Source organism: Ambystoma mexicanum, chromosome 9 (assembly GCF_040938575.1).
Source record: "Ambystoma mexicanum isolate Mex_15411 chromosome 9, UKY_AmexF1_1, whole genome shotgun sequence".
Taxonomy (NCBI): Eukaryota; Metazoa; Chordata; class Amphibia; order Caudata; family Ambystomatidae; genus Ambystoma; species Ambystoma mexicanum.
Genome location: NC_090931.1, coordinates 199,015,477 through 199,035,014, shown reverse-complemented (window position 1 = coordinate 199,035,014; position 19,538 = coordinate 199,015,477). Strand labels below are relative to the sequence as shown.

Below are 19,538 nucleotides of genomic sequence, written 5' to 3'. Positions count from 1 at the left end.
GTTGGTATCTTAATTTAACCATTCCACACAGCCGGACAGGGTACAGGGGAGGGGGGAGGGGAAGAGGGAGGGGGTTAGGGTCGTGCAGAAGACTCCCTTTGCCTGGTATCTTGGTTTCAGAGTTTGATCACACAACCAGGGGGAAGGCCTCCCTTTCCTCTGGTCTCTCCTTCACTTTGTTAGCACTTTCAGTTTGAGGGTCCCAGACCAGAGTCTTCCCAGTCTCCAGACTTGGTTCCCTTTCCTGCCAAGCACTGCCACAAGGAAGATGGTTTGAAACTCTCTTCGCTTAAGGGTGCGGGTGCCACACCCATATTTCTCTACTGCTTTGATTAGACAGACCTGGTTCACGTCCTTGCCAGGTACTGACACAAAGATGATTACTTGTAAGGATCTTTTGTGGGAGCGGGTCCAAGACCCGAGATTTGCTATTGCTTTTGGCACTTCAATTTCTCTTCTCCCCCCAACGGGCTTCCTTCTCACCACTGCTCTCTGTCTTAACAGTCTTCCACAACTCTGTTGTGCCCCCATCAACCGTCCCTGCATCCCCTGTACCTTTAGGGTTGTTGCCGCCGTGCTCCGCTCGGTCTTGGGCTTCACTTTTTCCTGCTTCGGGTTTCTCGTGGATTCCCATGGTCTGCATTGTGCTGCGGCTCCACAGCGTTTGGGCCCTCGCAGAATGTGTGTCTCTAGTTGACCACGTCGTCCCACTGTGTCGGATGTCTGGACTTCTGTTTCTCCTTCCCTCTGGTTGGTGCGACCATGGCAGACCGGGTAGACACGTTTTCACCTGCCCACTAGCATCTCGGTCAGCAGCCTCTTCTGTTCTCCGCGCCAAATGAACTCCTGTGCCCGCAGTTCCTTTAGGGAGGGCTTGACAGCCCGCTTGACAAAACAGTAAGTCCTTCTTTCGGCTTTACTACAAATAAGACATGGAAAACTAGAATGTTCATTCAAGTTGTCAACATTACTTTCTTGCTCCGCACCTCTGCCTCGTCCCAGTACTTGTCAAGTAGGTCTCCCTGAGGTAGTCCCTGTTCTTCCTCAACTCAGTACTTCACTTGTCAGACTTACAAAAGTACATGAAGTATGGGATAGCATTATAGTATCTATCTGTACGGAGTGCACACTGTGCAGATAGTGCAATACTGTTCCAATAGCTACAGTTGCGATAACAGGATGGGAGAACCCAACTGAAAGGATGTTACCTATTTAGCTCCAGCGTTTTTCTACTTAACTTGCCCTGTAACCTATGAATAAATGTACTCATTTTTATATACACATGTCTCCGGTGAAATACCTGCTTCCTGATGATTTCCTCCATCCTCCAATACTACAGGAGTTGGTCTTTATGGGACGGTAAGGTTTGTAGCGTGTGGCTGGAGGATTGGCATACTGCGTTTTCCCAGTTCCATGTAATAATGTTCCCGCAAATATGTCGCGTGGCAAAGAGCCGCCAAAAATGGCCTGTTTTTGCGGTGACATTACATTTAACATGCAGTGGATACCCCCGCAGCCCCCAAACTTTTTTTTTCAAGGGGAGCCGAGTACACCCCTGCATCCCCCGTTCGCCTTGAACCTTTACATATGACCATATAAAATGTCGCCACAACCTTTTCCCGGCGACATTATGTAACGCGACCATGGATACCATTTTACTGAGATGTTCTCCCTTGTCCTCAGAAGGTAAGTCTCTTCCGATGAGATCCTCCTGCTAAGTACCACCCCCAGATGGACTATCGGATAGTGGGCTGGCCTCATGGCAAGGGTCTCTCCAACCCCCCCGGGGGAGAAGTGACATCTCGTGATTCGTCACAGTACCATTCTGCACCTTGATTGCCCATGCCCTGATGCGTAGCAAAGCCCCCGTTCTGGAAAGAGAAGGACTAGATTACCCTGAGGAAAATCATCAGTGTACGCCAGTTTGAGGAAATGGTGGCCATCCATCCCTGATGGCACTCAGCAGTGTTGCTCACCAACCCTTCGTTCTGATCTCTGTGGTGATAACTGGTGCTGGATACAAAAAATCCTGATTCGCGTTAGAATTTCAACTGATAAGAAGGTTCTCCACCAGCGACAAATTGCCTTTGAGGCTTATTACGTAAAAGAGCCTCAAGGACGGATATGTAAGATGCCATCTAGCCCTGGACTTTTACCCACTGGCTACCTGTCCGACAAGGAAGAGACAACGTAACAATGAAATGGGTATTGAGGATACTTATGCACTTCAAATATCGACATCTGAACGTGGTGGCCAATCTCCACCACACTTTGATTGGCATTACAAACTGTCAAGAAAAGATCATGCAAACAGCCTATAACTAAGAATGCCTGATTACTTCACCAAGAAATTACAATATGATGTAATATGATAGGTTATTTATAACACACTTAATACCCAGAGGTTTCTAAGCGCGGACCCAAGGATCAAACCTGTGTTGTTCCATGTCGTCTTGCTTCCAAGGCGAGCACGTTGCTGCTGAGCTATCCTCCCGATGCATTCAAAACACTGGAACAAGACTTCTTATAAGAATAAACCGGAGGTAACGCATCATCCTGGCCTTGGACGACCGCACATTTTGCACAGCCACAGACACACTGTGGCTAAGAAGTGGAATTGGTACAGACACACTAAGCCCAGACAGTCAGCCACATACACAGACCATTACTTTGCCATGGAAAGCAGAGGCTTTGATCAAGAAAGGGGTTAACACATATGTCAATTCCAGACCCAAAAGGGCAAGAAGGACAAAATACAAAATGGTCAACGGACAGGTGAATATCTTGTGGCATGGCCATTTTAGTGAATATGGTACTCCTTACAGCATTATGCGGTAAAATGCACAAGTAAAAAGTTAAAAATACTGAAGAAAAATGTCCACTGCCATTACTGCATCCTGGATACATTGTAATTGTAACCAAAAAGTTACAAAATAAATAGTTATACGGACTAAACAGTTCCTCCATAAGAGAGATAAAAGCAAGGGAAGTAAAGCGGGGGGTTTTACTTAACTCTAATGAGTAAGATGATGAAGCAGACAATAGCAAAGAGGTCGGTTGTCCCATAGAAGTCTACTGGGGGAAAGCAGAAATAGAAAATCTTCCCAACACTGGTAAAGAGTGCAATCAACTTGCATTGAACCTGCACAAATTGCCTTAGTTTTCTATTCTAGCATATTGGGCCTTATGTGCCCTCATTGTTGAAACAGACTGTTTATAAATGGTGAACCAATTTTTGCCCTTATGAATCCTATATGGAGGACTTATTAGAGATGCAAAAACCAAAGGTGCACACCAAGAGACTCCAATCTCTCAGGGTTTGGCCAATGCAACTATAACCACCTAGCTGACTGAAGGACTTAGCAATTTTAGGCGGGTGGGAAATGTGATGACGGTGGGGGAAAACTGCTTCTGAACCCCAGCAGTGGCAATCCCCTTTTTCCAACGCTCCATGTGTTGATATGTGCAAAGTTAAACAGCCACAGTAAGGAACAAGTTACTTACCTATAACTATTGTTCTCCAGCATGCATCTTGCATGGATTCACATGCTCATGAATATTCCCTGCTGTCAGAATAGGAATCCTCGGTAAAAAAACAAAAAGTTTCACTTTCAATTACAAAACTGCATTGCTCCTCTAAAACAATCACTGTCCACTGGGTCATACTGCCCCCATCCAATGACAGCCATCTCCCTAAGCCCCTCCTCTAGCAGCCATCTTCAGATTTGGTAAGCACGTAAAGTGACACTATGACCATGAAGAACCGCAGAGGGGACAGAGGAAGGGTTTGTATGTGAATCCATGCCAGACCCAAGCTGGAGAACAATAGTTACAGATAAGTAACTTGTTCCTTCTCCAGCATGGGGTCGAATACACAGCAGTACAACATTACACAACCACGGGATGTGGCAAGTCTCAACTGAAGCAATCAACTCAGACCTCTGGAACAGATTCACCTCAAGCGAACAGGTTAAGTAGCACTGCTTGGCCGACTCTGGACTCCTCCCTGGAATCGCAGTTGACGAAGTAGAACTTCGTGAAGGTTTACGTGGACCTCCATGTAGCAGCCCTGCAGATGTCCATCAAGGGCACAGCAGCTTGGAACTCCGTTGTCGCAGCGATCACTCTGGTGGAGTGTGCTCTCGGACGGCAGGGCAGTGGTCGGTTCACCAACTGATGACAGTGCATGATGCAGCCGGAGAGCCACCTTGAGATGGAAGCCTTGGACAAGGCCATCCCATGGTTCACAGGACCAAAGTTCACGAACAGCTGTGAAGTCTTTCTAAAACTCTTTGTGCGTGCCAGTTAGAACTTCTGGACCCAAGCAACACTCAGCGACTGCAAGGCCCCCTTTCAGCCGGTGACAAAGGTTTTGGGGAAAAAAACAGGCAACATCGAAGGTTTGTTGAGGTGGAATTCCGACGGAACCTTCGGCATGACATGGGTGCGTCCGCAGCACCACCCTTGATACATGGAAAGTCAAGTATGGCTGTTTGCAAGATAGGGCCTGTATACCCCCCACCCTCCTGGCAGAGGTGATGGCCACAAGGAAAGCAGTTTTCCACGAGTGGAACCTAAGAGGGGGCCTGATGCGTTGGCTCTAAGAGCCCCCATGTGCCTCATCAGAACCACGTTGAGTTCCCACGCCGGGGCACAAGCCTTTACCGGCGGGAAAGAACTAAAAAGTCCTTTGAGGAATTCCTTAACGAGTAGATGAGATCAAAGTGAAGACCTTCCTGGAGACCTGGTGTGGCGAGAGATCGCAACCAGATGTACCTTGATCGAGGCGTGCACCAGTCCGGCCTTGGGCAAGGATAGGAAATGTGGAAGAATCTGTGGGCTGTGACCCTCAGTAGTAGTCTTCTGCGACCGGCACCACATAGCGAAACACTTCAACTTATGCCCATAGCACTTCAAAGTCGACGATGCCCTGGCCTTGGTGAGGACCTCCCTGGAGTCAGCAGGCAACTCAAATCCTCCAAACTCTAGGGCTGCAGTAGCCAAGTCCTCAGGTTGAGCGATCCTGGATCGCGATTCACAATTGCACCTACTTCTCCGGCGAGAAGATTCGGGACCGCTAGTAGTTGGATCGGAGGCAACTTTGGCAGTCCGAGAAGGTCCAGATACCAAAACCTCCTCAGCCATGCCAGGGCGATGAGTATCATCCTGCACTGACACAGAGTGTATCGATAACCCGTAGCAGGAGAGGCAATGGAGGAAACGCATACAAAAACATCCCTTCCAACGGGAAGGAGAACGTTTCTCCCAGGATCCTCAGTTGGTGAAATCTGCTGGCAAACATTTGGCATTTGCTGCCTTCGCAAACAGACTGATCTGGGGCCTGCCCCAGTTAGTGAAGATGTGGTCCACCTGGTCCTGACGAAGTTCCCACTAGTGGCAGGAGCGCAATTCCCTGATGAGGGAATCCGCAACAGTGTTCTCGACTCTAGATGAAGAGGGACGAGGAACATTTATTGTCCAATGGCCCAGCGCCATAACTCCTGCACTTCCCTGGAGAACACTGGGGATTGAGTGCCCTCTGGTTACCAGATGTAGAACATTGTGGTGGTGTCCGTGAGGATCCTCACCACCTTGCCCTTCAACGACAGAGGAATGACTTGAGGGCCCACAACACTGCCCATAGCTCCAGGATGTTCATATATTTTTTTTTTTTAAATGCATTTGGTTTACATCTTAAACATTACATTTATAGGTCACAACAATTTACATTGTCTTATTTAAAAATACTTTGACTTTACTGTTCTTATTTGCTACTACTGCTTTCCAACATAATTGTTTCTCAGAAGTGGACTATAGTAGCGACCATCTTTCTGTTTCCTATCAAGATTTGGCTCCATCTTTCTTCTTTTTCCATTTCTACTGGGGCACTTTGATATTTATCGCTTAAGAGCAGTCTTTTTTTGGTTGAGTGCCTCACATTCCATAATTACATGGTATAAAGTTTCTGTTTTTCCCATTATTAGACAGAATCGGCAGTCGCTATTTGCGCTTTTGTTCTGACTCCATTTCCCCAGGACTTCTCTTGTTGGGAGTAGATTCAGTCTTAATCTTAAAGATTTAGGTAGTATGGTAGTTGGTTGAGTGCTCGTGCCTCTGCATTGCACTTTAGAGTCAGTTTGTATCGGCCTTTTTGCTCTTGTGTCGCAATCCAATCCATTCGACTCAGTTTCTTTTTTGCATTTTGTGGCATCTTCGTCAATGTCTCTAATGCAATTCCTTTTTTGTTACATATGCTCATTGTCGCTTCTTTCCATTTCTTTAGTACTGTATCATTAACGTGTAAGTGTGAGGTCCTTAATATTTCCAAGACCGGTATATTTTCTTCGCTGTTCAATTTTCGGAATAGGTCTAATATTTTCCCTTCTATTATTGATTCTAGCGATTGGAGGCCCAGCTCATAGCGGATACGGGCCATCAGCATATTTTGAGGTAGGCCTAGTACTTTCCGCCAACAAATCGCCTCCAGTTTTGTCCATGTGGCTCGATCCAGATTGATCATAGTTTCAGCACTGTACGCAAGGATTGCTGTCACCTTTTGCTTATAGAATGTTACAGCTGGTTTAAACTAAAATTTCCCGAATTTCTTATGGATCGACAGACCCTGTCGTGCTAATGCCCGGGTTTGGACTTCAAATGTTCTGCCCATGGGAATTCTGTGAGAGATTGGTTGATCCATATTCCTAAATATTTATAGGTTATGACCTGGATCAATTTTTCTTCCTGAAGATAATAGGAAAAGACTTTGTTCCCTTTTGGTTTCTTATTTGTCAGATACATGATTTTTGTTTTCTTGATGTATATTGTAAGTTCGTTTTTTTCCATGTATTCCTGTGTTTTATTAAGTGCTGTTTGTAGTCCGCACAGTGTTTTTGCCAATAAGATTATGTCATCTGCATAGATCAAACATGGTACTGCAGTTGCGTTTAATTTCGGTGGATTAATGCTCGGTGTATTTATAGATGCATCGAAATCGGACGTGAAAAGGCTAAATAGTGCTGCAGCCAGCGGACACCCTTGCTTTAGGCCATGCCAAGTATTGATTTGATATTATGCCATCAGATGTCATTCTCACTTGTATTTTTGTATTAGTATACAAGAGTTTTATTGGTTTGAGGATGTTGCTGTGGCATCTCCATTGGTCCAAAGCAAGTCTCTATTGATTTTATCGTAGGCAAGGATCAGATCGACATAAGCTACTATTATTTCTGTTTTTGTTCTTTCAGCTTCGTGCTTCATCAGATTTAGGATTATCAGGTTTTTATTTGTTCCGACATTGCGTACAAATCCTGTTTGGCGAATTGCCAGATGGTTTGTTTTGCCCAAATGTTTAGTCTTGTCAATAGGAGGTTGGCAAATATTTTCCCCAGAGGGTCCAGGAGTGCCAATGGTCGGTAGTTCTTTGGCTCCTTAGATGATCCTTGTTTATATATTGGTATTAATGTTGCTATTTTCCAAGACTCGGGAACACTTTTGGTTTGAATGATTAAATCTATGATTTTACCACAAAATTGGGCCCAAACTTCAGGGCTTTGCTTTAATGTAGCATTTGACATGCCGTCAGGGCCAGGGGCTCTCAGTGTATTTAGTTTTTTTTATTGTGTTAATTTCATTGATATCATAGCTCACATTCCATGTCTTTTCCGTGTGTTGCTGGGATTTGTTCCCTACTGAGGATCTTTCTTCGTAGAGTTCCGTGAAGTACATAACCCACGCTGATTCTGGGACATCCACTATCATTGCATCCTCTGTTTTTATTCTGTTTCAATAATTCCCATAATCGTCTAGTATTACAGTTTTTTAGGGAGTCCAACATTGTTTCTGCATTTGATTGGTCTTGGATCATTTTTGCATTTTTAAGCCAGTTTTTGAATTTTTATTTTGCTTGACTTATTATTCTTTTTTTGGTCTTAGGGGATTTCATTTGGGCTCCTTTTATAATAGATTTTTTTTCCTGTTTCTTTTCCGCAAATCGCTTTGTTATATGTATACTTTCGTTCAGGCTTAAATGGTTATTCGGTCTTTGCTTCAGTTGAAATTGGTTAGTTAACCATCCATAATTGATTTTACTGGAATCTTTCTGTGAATTCTTTAATGTTTCTGTGATTTCACTTATTCTGTTTTGCGGGATCCTCAGTCGATTCATTTTATTTGATAAAGTCAGACTAGGAATGTTTATTTTGAGGCATTTGCCTGTATTCGTTTCCCATGAGCGCTTAAGGATGTAATGATCGCTATGCTCACTAAGCAGATTCTTGGCTTTGATTTTAGTTTGAGTGATTCCTTTGCTGATGTGAATGTAGTCGATGATTGACTTGGTTTTCCCACGTGACCATGTCGGTGACGGTGTATTTGTGGATACATTAAATGCATCCCATCTTTCTAAGTTTCTATTGCGTGTCTCTGTTATCCATCTTCAGGCTCTATGTTCGAGCAACGGTTCTTCTATTATTTCTCTGTTGCCGTCAAATAGATGCAAGTTGAAGTCCCCACATATAATGAATTCAACGTCTTGATTTTTCTGTGAAACGTTGTCTCTTAGTAAATATAGAATCTATTACTATTTCTTCTTGAAATTTCCTCGGATTCCAGTAGACATTTGTGATGATTAAATATTTAGCCCTTGTTGGCATGTTTATGGTCCGTGGTTGTATCATAGTTTGCGTCTTAAATAACGTGTTTTGTGCCCAATTTCCTATATTCTGGTATTCAATAATTTCTATTGCCAGATCTTGTCTAATTAAGGTGATGAGACCCGCTGATGGTCTTCCTGCTTTGGTGGCAATTGCAGGATTCATGTATGTGAGGAATCCTTCGCATACTGGTGGTTCGATTAACCATGTCTCCTGTAGACATATCACATTCGCTGAGTTCAGCTCTGGTCGTTCCATTTGGAAAAGATGTGAATGTCCCCTTGTATTCCATGAGCATAGTGTTAATGTTCGTTCGGTGTTTTCTGTTCGTTGTTATTGCATCAGTTTTTCGGACTTCTCTTGCCTGCTCGTTTCTATACTAATTTCTCGTCAAAACTGGGATTTTTCATGGTTCCATCTAATTGGGATTTTGTCTGTATGTTGTTGAGGATTCATTCTTTATTGATAATCCTTGTGCAATCTTTCATTCTCTTTCTTTCTTACCTTCATTATCATTGTACGAGATGCTTGAAGCACTGTTAATATCTGAATACGTTCTGCTGTTCTCTTGTTGAGTCGTGTTGAATTTTTCTTCGGCCTCATTGTCCAGTCTATTGCGGATGTTGATATGGAGATCAATCTCCTCCAGCAGCCACAGGCCTCTGGCTTGCAGACGTCCGGTAGGGGCTCCCCAGCCTTCCAGGGGAGCACCAGTCATTACCATTTCCTGGACCGGAGGGTTCTGGAATCCTCTGCCCAGTGCGATGTTGGAGCAGATGCCCCACCACCTTATCGCCTGACGGAATTCGTCCAAAGTGATCTTGTTCGCAAAGTTTCCAGACACTTTACCCAGTGAGCATCCATGAAATCCTGAAGCGGTTGCATCTGTAACCTGCAGAGCCGGATGAGGTAGATGCAGGACATCATGCCGAGCAATGGCTTGATGGTTCACACCGTGGCTGTCTTCATTGACAACAGACGCTGCACCTTTCCCCGATTGGCTGCTACCTTCTCCTCCGAGGGTGATGCTAGGCAGGACACTGTATTGAGTCTGGCCCCTAGGAACAGCACGTTCTGCGATGGTGTGAAGCAGGACTTTGGATAATTGATGGAGAATCCCAGATCTGTCAGCAGCCTGACCTCCGCCTCAGTCTATCCGACGGCCAACTCTCGCGAATGGGCCCGGATGAGCCAGCCGTCAAGGTACGGGTATACGTGAATCCCTTATAGACGCAGATGGGCCACCACCGATGCCAGGCACTTCATGAACACTCTGGGGGCCGACTTCAAGCTGAAGGGTAGGGCCGTGAACTGGTAGTGCTGTCCCTACACTACGAAGCGTAGAAACTTTGTGTTTCCTGTGAATGGGAATGTGCAAGTAGGCATCCTCCAGGTCCAGGGACATCAAGAAATCCCCTCTTTCCAGTTGGTCGAGCACATGCTGCAACGTGAACATCCTGAATTTCGGAGACTTGAGGTACTTGTTCAGACGTCGCAGGTTTAGAATGGGCATCCAGCCCCCTGTCTTCTTTCTTAACAAGTAGTATCTGGAATAGACTCTAGAACCCCAGAGTCACTGGGGAACCAGCTCTATCACCTCTTTTCTTAGCATGGCCCGTACCTCCTCCAAGAGCTGAGGGATGTGCTGCCCTGACATGCCACCGGAAGGATCCACTGACACCTGTGCTGAAATTCCAGGGTATGTCCTTGGGCGAGAGCGTCCAGCACCCATCTGTCAGTGGTGATCTTTTCCCATTTACTTACATAACTCATCAGTCGGCCTCCCACTGGGGTGCATGGGTGGGGAGACAACATCTTGGCCAGTTCAGTCTTGCTTTGGTGCTGGCGCCCTGCCCACAACTCCAGAATCAGACCCAGCTTGTACCACAGCTCCTTGTTGTACCTGGCTAGGATTGCCAGTGCGTTGGCCGCCTTGATGGTGGACACCGCTGTGTAAATCACTTTCCTCCACATGGCATCCAACTCCCGGCGAGGTTGTAACATTCGGATATACAAAGTATGATCCACAGAGACAGCGTTTGTTTAATGACCGCTTATCCATTTCTGTTGCCTGCATAGCCAACTAATAGTTGGTCATTTACTCTCATTTCAGGAACCCTGTGGATGTAAAAGCTCAAGGCTCTTCTAGGGTCAAGTCTGTGTAATCTCCCATCCTCTTTAGATGCATGAGGAGGAGGGTAGAAGGCCAGTAAGACAATCTTTTGTGTCAGATGAAATTCTGACACTACTTTTGGCAGAAAAGAGGAACAAAACCTCAAAACTAGCTTGTTCGTATGAGAGACAGTGAATGGTGGTTTTGAACACAAGGCCTGAAGCTTGCTCACTCTGCGAGAAGTAGTAATGGGTGTTAAAAATACAATCTTTTAAATACAACATCCTAAGTGGACAAGAATGTAATGGTTCAAAGGAAGAACACAGCAGGAAGCTTAAGACTAGGTTAAGATCCCAGACCGGAACAATAAAAAGGAACCGGGGGGGAAGATGTTGGTCAACCCTTTCAGAACTGGATGACTATAGGAACCTTGAAGTAGGAACCTTGTTCTGGAGAGTACTTGAAAATTGACAGTGCAGCCAGATAGCCCTTGGCTGTATAAACCTGTAGCCCCTGATGAGTTACACGTAGTAAAAAAGACAAAAACGAAGGTGTGTCATAAGTAAACGGATCAATTCTTTCATCTCTACTCCAGCTGCAAAATGTGTTCCACCGGCAGCGGTATAAATATTTTGTTGCTGGCCTTCTGTTCATAAGCAACACATCCAGGACATCCTCCGGAAGGTCCCAATCTTTGTACCTCAATCTCTCAGGAACCATGCGTGAAGATTGAGTGTCCTGATCCCTGGATGACGAATGCAACTCCCCCTCCCCCCCTTGCGAGAGAAGGTCCTCTCTTTGTGGAAGATGAATTAGAGGACAGATGATTTCCATAGGTTCAGGGTACCACACCATCCTGGGCCGATCCAGGGAAATCCGGATCATGGATTTACGAAAATCCTGCCGGAGAACTGTGACCACCGAGTCCTGCGGGCACACTGAAAAAACCTCATTCTAAAACTGTCTTCTGGCACCAGAAAAATGTAGGATGCCATGAGATCGAGCAATCTCAGAAAATCGAAAGCCCGAAAGATTTGAGGCACTTTCAAATGTGTTTACCATCTGCGCTATATGGATAGCCCTAACCTCGGGTGGCGAAGCTTTTCCAAAGGAAGTGTCCAGGACTGCTCCAATGAATTGCAGCTTCTGGGAAGGCGTCATGTGGGACTTCTTGAAGTTGAGGGAGAAGCCCAGCTTGCGGAGAGAATGACGAGTGCTGTTTAGACATTCCAGAGTCTGCTCAGGTGAACAAGCTCTGATCAGCCAATTGTCCAGGTAGGGGTAGATTTGATTCCCCCCACTCCACAGATTCGCTGCCACCATCGCCATCAGCTTGGTGAAAACCCTTGGGGGGAGGGTGAGAGTTCAGTCAAATGGCAGTACCCAAAACTGATAGTGAGAACTGCCAACAGCGAATTTCAGGTATTTCTGTGTTTGAGATAAATCGCCACATGAAAATAAGTATCCTGAAGGTCCAATGACACCATCCAATACTGGAGCTGAAGGGCCTTGCAGATCTGCAAGAGAGCGACTATCTTGAACTTGCCCTTCCTGAGGAACTTGTTCAAGCATCTCAAGTCCAAGATGGGTCGCAACCCTTTGTCCTTTTTCGGGATCAGAAAATAAGGAGAGTACCAGCCTTAATTCATTTCTACTACAGGTACCTGTTAGATTGCACCCTTCTCCAACAGTGTCTGAACTTAATGTTTATTTCTAATGCCCACCAAACCCGGGGGTACCAGGGCGCAACAGTAGGAAAATGCAAGGCTTACATAGTTACAGGTACATTCACGATATGGACAAATACATGTACAGGTAAAGTTACTACTAGTCAAGGGATAGGTAAAATGTTCAGCTTATATACAATTCATATATACAGAAATTATACAATTAGCAGTAAAGTTCCATTAATTATTTACAAGGATTGGCAGTGTCAGTAAAGTGTAGTGTTGTGTATGCAAAAAGGGAAAAAGACTGCCTAGCTTACGGTCAGGTTGAGAAGGGTGATAAATTATCTTCTAAACTGAGAGTAGGGTTGGTCTGCTCTCAGGTCATGGCGCAGAGAATTCCAGAGTTTAGTGACCTTCACGGGAAAGCTATTGCCACCACTCTTAGTGAGCCTAAATCTTGGAACCACAAGGCCATTAGCATTACCGCTTCTAGTTGGCCTATTAGAGGTTCTTCTCGTCAGTTTTTCCATTAAGTAGCTAGGTGCAACATTATTTAAGGCTTTATGGGTCAGATAGGCCATTTTTAACTGTATTTTGTTATAGGTGGAGAGCCACTTCTATTGATGTCTAGTTGAGGCAATGTGAACTCTTTTGTTTATGCCTAGAGTAGCTCTTGGAGCGTTGTTTTGCAAAATTTGTAATCTCAGAATGATGGCTTTATTGGCACCACTGTAGAGAGCATTGCAGTAATCCAACCTAGAGAGGATTAGAGCTCAAGCCAGGATAATGCAACTTTCATTTGATAGAAATGGCTTGCCAGCTCTAATAAGCTTACATGTGTAGGCAGTACTAGAGGCCAGGGATTTCACCTGTTTATCAAAGGACATTGTAGAGTCAAGGTAAAAGCCAAGGGTTTTTACCTCTTTGGATAACTTAATGATGTTTCCATCAATGGTGAATGAGGAATATTTATGTCCTAATTTATTGATATTGGCATGAGTGCCTAGGATTATCAACTCAGTCTTGTCGTCATTCAGGCATAGACCATTTGTGGCCATCCATGCCTGAATGATGAGGTATACCCTATTCACCAACGCCAAGTCTTTACAGTGATTCCCAGAAAGTGGGTGGAGAATCTGTGTATCATCCGCATAGTTAGTGTAGGCGATACCCAGAAGGTCCAGATCATCAAACAAGGGTTTGGTGAATATATTGCATATAGTTGGGGAAACGCAGGAGCCCTGAGGTACACCACAAAGGATCGGGGAAGGGTCCGCCGCTGCCGAAGGGGAGAACACCCTCATAGTTCTCTCGCTCAGGAACAATTGTATCCATTTGATAGCCTCAGTAGAGAAGTGGGCTGCTGTATCCAGATGCTTGCAAACGACCTTGTGATCCACCGAGTCAAATGCAGCTGAGAGATCAAGTAATGAGAGCAGTGCTGTCTTCCCTTTATCTCTCAACTCATTGATCTGTGTTTTCAAATCAATCAGGGCAGTTTCTGTCCCATGTAGGGGGCGAAAGCCAGATTGTCTAACTCCTAAAAGTTTATGTAGCTCAAGGTATTTTTTAATCTGTGTATAGAAGCAAACCCTAGATCCACTCATTGCTACTAATTACCGCCCTATCACGACGGTACCATTTCTACTGAAAATACTTGACAAAAGTAGAAATGGTACCGTCGTGATAGGGCGGTAATTTGTAGCAATTAGTGGATCTAGGGTTTGCTTCTTTAGGAGTGGAAGAACCAAGGATTGTTTTAAGTTGGCAGGGATAGTGCCAGAGGAGAATGAGGCGTTGACCAGTTTAGTTATGTATGAGGAGCGGATATGGTACTATCAAGGACTGGCCTCCCGGGGGACAGTCTGGTGGTCTCTATTTAGAAAACAAAAGTAACCATGGGCGACTGTTTGTAGTGCCCAAGCATCTGTTGTAATACTTCGCCATTCTTTCAGAAGATGGGATAACCTGCCTACCACCACTGTCAAATGACTCAAGTTTTCAAAGTGAGTTTGTGGCACCGGTTGGTGCAGAAGGCAAGGCAGAGGATACTGCTGCATCTCCTCTGCCTGTACGTCCTCGACTTCTTCGAGGTTGCCTTCTCTGTCCCCTCTGGTTAAATTGACCTCTTCCTCTGCTGATTGAGGAATAGTAACAAAATTAACGATTTCTCCAAACTTGAGCAGAAGATGGAACTGTTCGATCTTATTGTGGCTGCCTAATGGCCCGACTCAAAGACTTTGCTGCTGCCTTAAACAACTGCAACTTTAAGACTTTTGTATGCTTTAGATCCAAACAAGTAAGACCGTTTAAACGGCATATCCAATATCTGTTTTGCACGTCAGGAGCAGACCATAATTTGCGAAGCCAGGCAACTCGTCTTAGTACTCTACCAGCAGCCATAGAACGGCTAATACAATCTGCAGTGTCTAGCCCAGAGTGCAATAATTGGCACATAGCATCTTTACCGTCCTGAATAATGTTCATAAAGGCATCCTTTTCTTAACCATCTGGGATGTGTTCCCATGTCATGGCTAACATCTCCCACAAAGTATAAGTGAACTGCGCTATAGCACAAGTTGCATTTGTTGCTTTAAGTGCCATACTCCTTGCGGCGAAAACACTCTTTCCTATGGCATTGAGCCTTCTATCCTCCATGTCCAGAGCGACTGTGGGATAGGCTGCTCCCTTAGATGCAGCAGTAGCTGCATGCACAAGAAGGCTTTGTAGACTCGGGTGCAACAAAAAAAACTCTGGATCGACTGACGAGTCCGTTTTTTGTGTGAAATCCTTGTGAACCGCAGGGATGGTATTGGGATTTTTCCAGTTCTCTAGAACTCTATTCTTCACTGCTGTATATGGAAGAGAAGAACTGGGTCCTTAGGAGGAACCCTGTCCATAATATCTGCACGGTCATACTGTTCATATTCAACAGATCTACCCCATCCAAGGAATTCAATAACCCTTGCCATTACTGATCTTTAAGATGCATCAGCATGACTTGATCATTAAGGAGGACCACAAATCAACCTCTGCAGAAGTGTCTAGACCACTGGCATCCTGCAGGGTGTCCACAAGTTCCCTCATTTTGGATTCCTGGGAAATCAGCTCCTCTGGAACACCACGAGTGCTGTATTCCCTACCAAAACTATAAATGGGGATTTCTTCCTCCACCTCTTCCTCATAAATAGAGGACATCAACTTAGTCTTTTTCCCTGGGGTTTAAAAACCTTTGACGGGCTGTCAAAAGTCCTTGTGGGCTTCGACCCTGGCTGTTTCGGTGTCAATAGACTCGATTTTTGACGAATTTGGTCAGAGAATGAGGATCTCTTTGAGTCGTCGAGGCCATGAGGGGCACACAAGATACCTTTGAGGCCTTTGAATCTTTCAAAGCCTTCAACCTACTGTTTGGGCCCTCGGTCAGCGATTTTCACAGACAACCTGTCAGCTTTTCGCACGATTGAATGGGAGTCGCCAATGACTTCAACGAAGGGGCTGGCTTTGCCTCCTTCTCAAACACTTAACATCTGCCATCAGAACTTTTCCAGTTCCACTTGACTAGCCCCCTTTTTAGGAAATCGTACCAGTTTCCCTAGAGGATGATCTGGAGTGATGACTCCTTTTCTTTGATCTCCCCGAAGATGACAAAAAGGAACACCGAGATCTTGAACGCTTTGAACTTTTACCATGCCTCTTGGCCCAGTGACGAGATCTCCCTCTTGGGCTCTTATCTTCAGACAAAATATCGAAGTAAAATGGTTGAAAAAAAAGGTCGAATTATTATTTTTATTTTATGAGGGGGTTCCCACCCCAACCACCCTTTTTCTTTATTAAAAATATTTTTTTAAGCAACCAAAACTTTAAAAAAATATATAAATAAAAAAATTCGACTTTTTTTGACCATTTATTTTCGACCATTTGACCGGACACCGAACCGTTTCGAGCAGCTGTGCGGAAAAACTGAACTGAGACAACGGGCGCAGTGCGTGCCACATATACCAATGTCAACGTCATACTCGAGGAGGGAGGAGGCTCTCGAGGGACACTAAGTGCACGACCCTCAGCGTTCTCCGCTGAAAACGTTTCCGAGCTTCAAGGGGGATATCGGAGTATATCAAAGATGAGGAATACGTGGGAGGACAATCCTTTCGAAATGGTTTTTTTCAGTGCTTAAAGAGTAGAGGCAGGAGTCATCTCAAACACTGCAGCCACAGATACAACCAAGGCAGGGGCAAGCGAGTGAATGGCCCAACAAAGCTGATCAACCATAGTGAGGATGATGGGAGATAGAGCAAGCATCCTTTTATTTTTAAAGCAACAGTTACCATCTTGTTTAAGATCTTTTTGGCCCTATTGCTGACACATGCCTGATGGGGAGTGCCCGTTAGACAGGACTGAAATAAGCAAAGCAAGCAACCCTTTATGGCAAAGACCGCAAAGTTCGAGAAAAACCATTAACTACAAAATAAATGTGTTTAAAGACATGGGGCCTCATTACGACCCAGGCGGACTTCGCGGTGCTAAATGCACCGCGAAGCATGGCGGAAAGCCGCCGATAGCGCCATGGGGGTTGGCGGATTTACCGCCCCATTCCGACCTCGGCGGAGCGGTAAATCCCCAATCCCCATTCTGCCCTTCCCCATTCCCATTTTTGCCCCATAGGGTATAATGGGAGTGGGGAAGGAGTTAATTACGCCACCGTAAAATACGGTGGCGTAATTAACAACGAGGTCCCGTAGCGCCATGGTTTTCTCTGGCTGGTAAAACCAGGCGGAGAAAACCTCCATGGCGCTACGGGAACTCGTAGTATGGCGGAGAGGTACGCCATGCACTACGCTGGCGTAATACCCTCTCCGCCAGGGTCCTAATGAGGCCCATGGTGGGGGAAGGAACATCTGCTCAATCCTCATACAAATCTTCACCAGTGACTCTCCAGATGAGAACAAGAGCGGTAGCCAAAAGTCAAGGAGTAGTAGTGATTGTTCTGAGTGGGAGGGGAGGAAGGAGTCTTAGGAGTGGACATGATGGACTACTTATGCAAACAAAACAGAGAAGACTGTTTTGTTTGCACAAGTAGAACTCCACTCTTATTGCCTTCCCTGCTATGGCGGCTGGATGCCCACAGGCTTTGGCGCCCTATACATTTATTAACGTAACATAACACATGTGGTACAGTGCTGGAGAGGCCAATTAACGAGAAGAGCCAGTAAGGCAAGTGCTCACCAAAAGTGTCAAAGTGATGGTTGAGGGAGGTAAGGGGAGCAGAGGGGTGAATTACGTTTTTATATAGGCCAGTGAAGTCAAGGGAGGGTGGCCTACCTAACATCCTGTCAGAGAGGCAGTCTGGGAGAGAATGGAATGCTGTGCAAGGTGCTGAAAGCCAGAGACTACGCATATTGAAAAAACATTTTCACCCACTCTGGACGCCATGGTATACACTTCAGGCAGCATCTACCACAGGAAGTAGGACAATGGTGGAAAGCAAGCACATGCATAAGTTGGAAAAATCAATTTGATTCTAGCCTCAGAGAAAATGGAAGCAGGGTAACAGACAGGTTCTGCCATCAGGAGGGGGAAGCAGAAACCTAATGCACATATTTCCCTTTTAAATTGACCAACAAATTTAACAAGCAAAGGCCCATACAAGAGGGTCTTTAAAAACTGGCCCCACAGGGGTCCTCAAATTGTGCAACCTCCTCCTCAATGCAAAGAGGAGATAGGACTGAGTGAAAATGGTGAGTATTAGAACCATTGGAGGTTCTTGGCGCGGAAGCAGACTGGGACTGGCATGGTTTTGATTGGTCTGAAGCACTAGATTCCAAGCGGACATTGGCCTTCCAACACACACGCAAATTGAGGGAAGAGCTCAAGTCAAGTAATGCCTGCAAAAATAAATATGACATTACCAGGGGCTTGTGATCTCAGGCCTTCTTGTAGGAACTGCCCGTAGTTGGAGATGCATTTGCAAAACTAACCAAGAATACATAGGCCCTAGGTACTGAAGACAATTTGTGCAGGTCAGAAATGGAGAAAGGAGCAAAAACCAGAAAAACTGATGGAAGCTAGATTTATGTGCATAGGTGAGGGGAACGTGGAGGATGAACCCAGAAGAAACACTAATTTAGCCATGCAGCATGGGCAAGACCACACCCAGTCTGCAGAAAGCAGCCAAAGGGACACCCATTTAAGCCAGAGCAGTCCTGAGCGGCAGACATTAAACCCAGCTACAAAGTGTGCTTCAGTCAAGTCACTTCCTGGGGCCCAATAGTGTGATTGAAAGCTCACAGTCTTAACAGTACTATATGTTTGTGCTATCTTAATGGTCATTTTTAAAGTGCCACATTTAGGAAGCAAGGAAACAGGCCCAACTAGGCACACTTGTTGGACCAGATAGGCAAAATTAAGCAATAGGCAGAACAAGGCACTGACTGCCTGTTGTGAAGCTGTATTCTGAGATCCAATGACTGCAATATCATAACACACCCAATGGAAGGATATTCCAGCAGGGGATGCCTCAACACCTATCATGCACCCCCACTCAATACCCCCACTCAAACTGCATGCCTGCTGCTACTAAATCCTGCACTACGCTTAAGGTAACGACACAGTGAGCTCCTTGAGATCTCAGAAATGTGATGTATATCAGATGGAATGTGGCCTCATTGCACAACGACAGCGACCCCCCCCCCCCCCCCCCGAGTTGCATTGGGGCAGATAATTTCAAAGTCAATGATTTGGGTCAAGGGGATTCACCGAAGAGCTCTTTGGTTGCAGAATGTACACAGAATTCCTCTGTACAAATAGCACTGAAGTGTGTAGGTATTTCACATATACAGTGAGGTTTTAAAACTAAATACAGTATGTCATCTAGTTGGAAAACAGAGGAACGGGCTACCTTTAATCAATCTCGCCAGACGCAAGTAGAAAGTCAAGAGCCAAAGACCCCACCAGGTGCAATGCCCTCCACGGGGAGTTAAATATACCTGCAGCGCAGAACATCAGGAGCAGAAGATGACCCCTTTAACAAAACAGCACACTATGGACTGTGGGGCTGGAGCAAGACCATTGCTGACAGAAGTTACAGAACAGGGTATAGGTTCATGC

At 45.4% G+C, this 19,538-nt stretch overlaps 1 protein-coding gene across 4 annotated transcripts in view; it reads right to left on the bottom strand.

Moving 5' to 3' along the window:
- Positions 1-19,538, bottom strand: part of SIK3 (SIK family kinase 3) — a 2,024,801-nt gene that overhangs the window by 987,575 nt on the left and 1,017,688 nt on the right. The gene's annotated exons all lie outside the window — the stretch shown is intronic.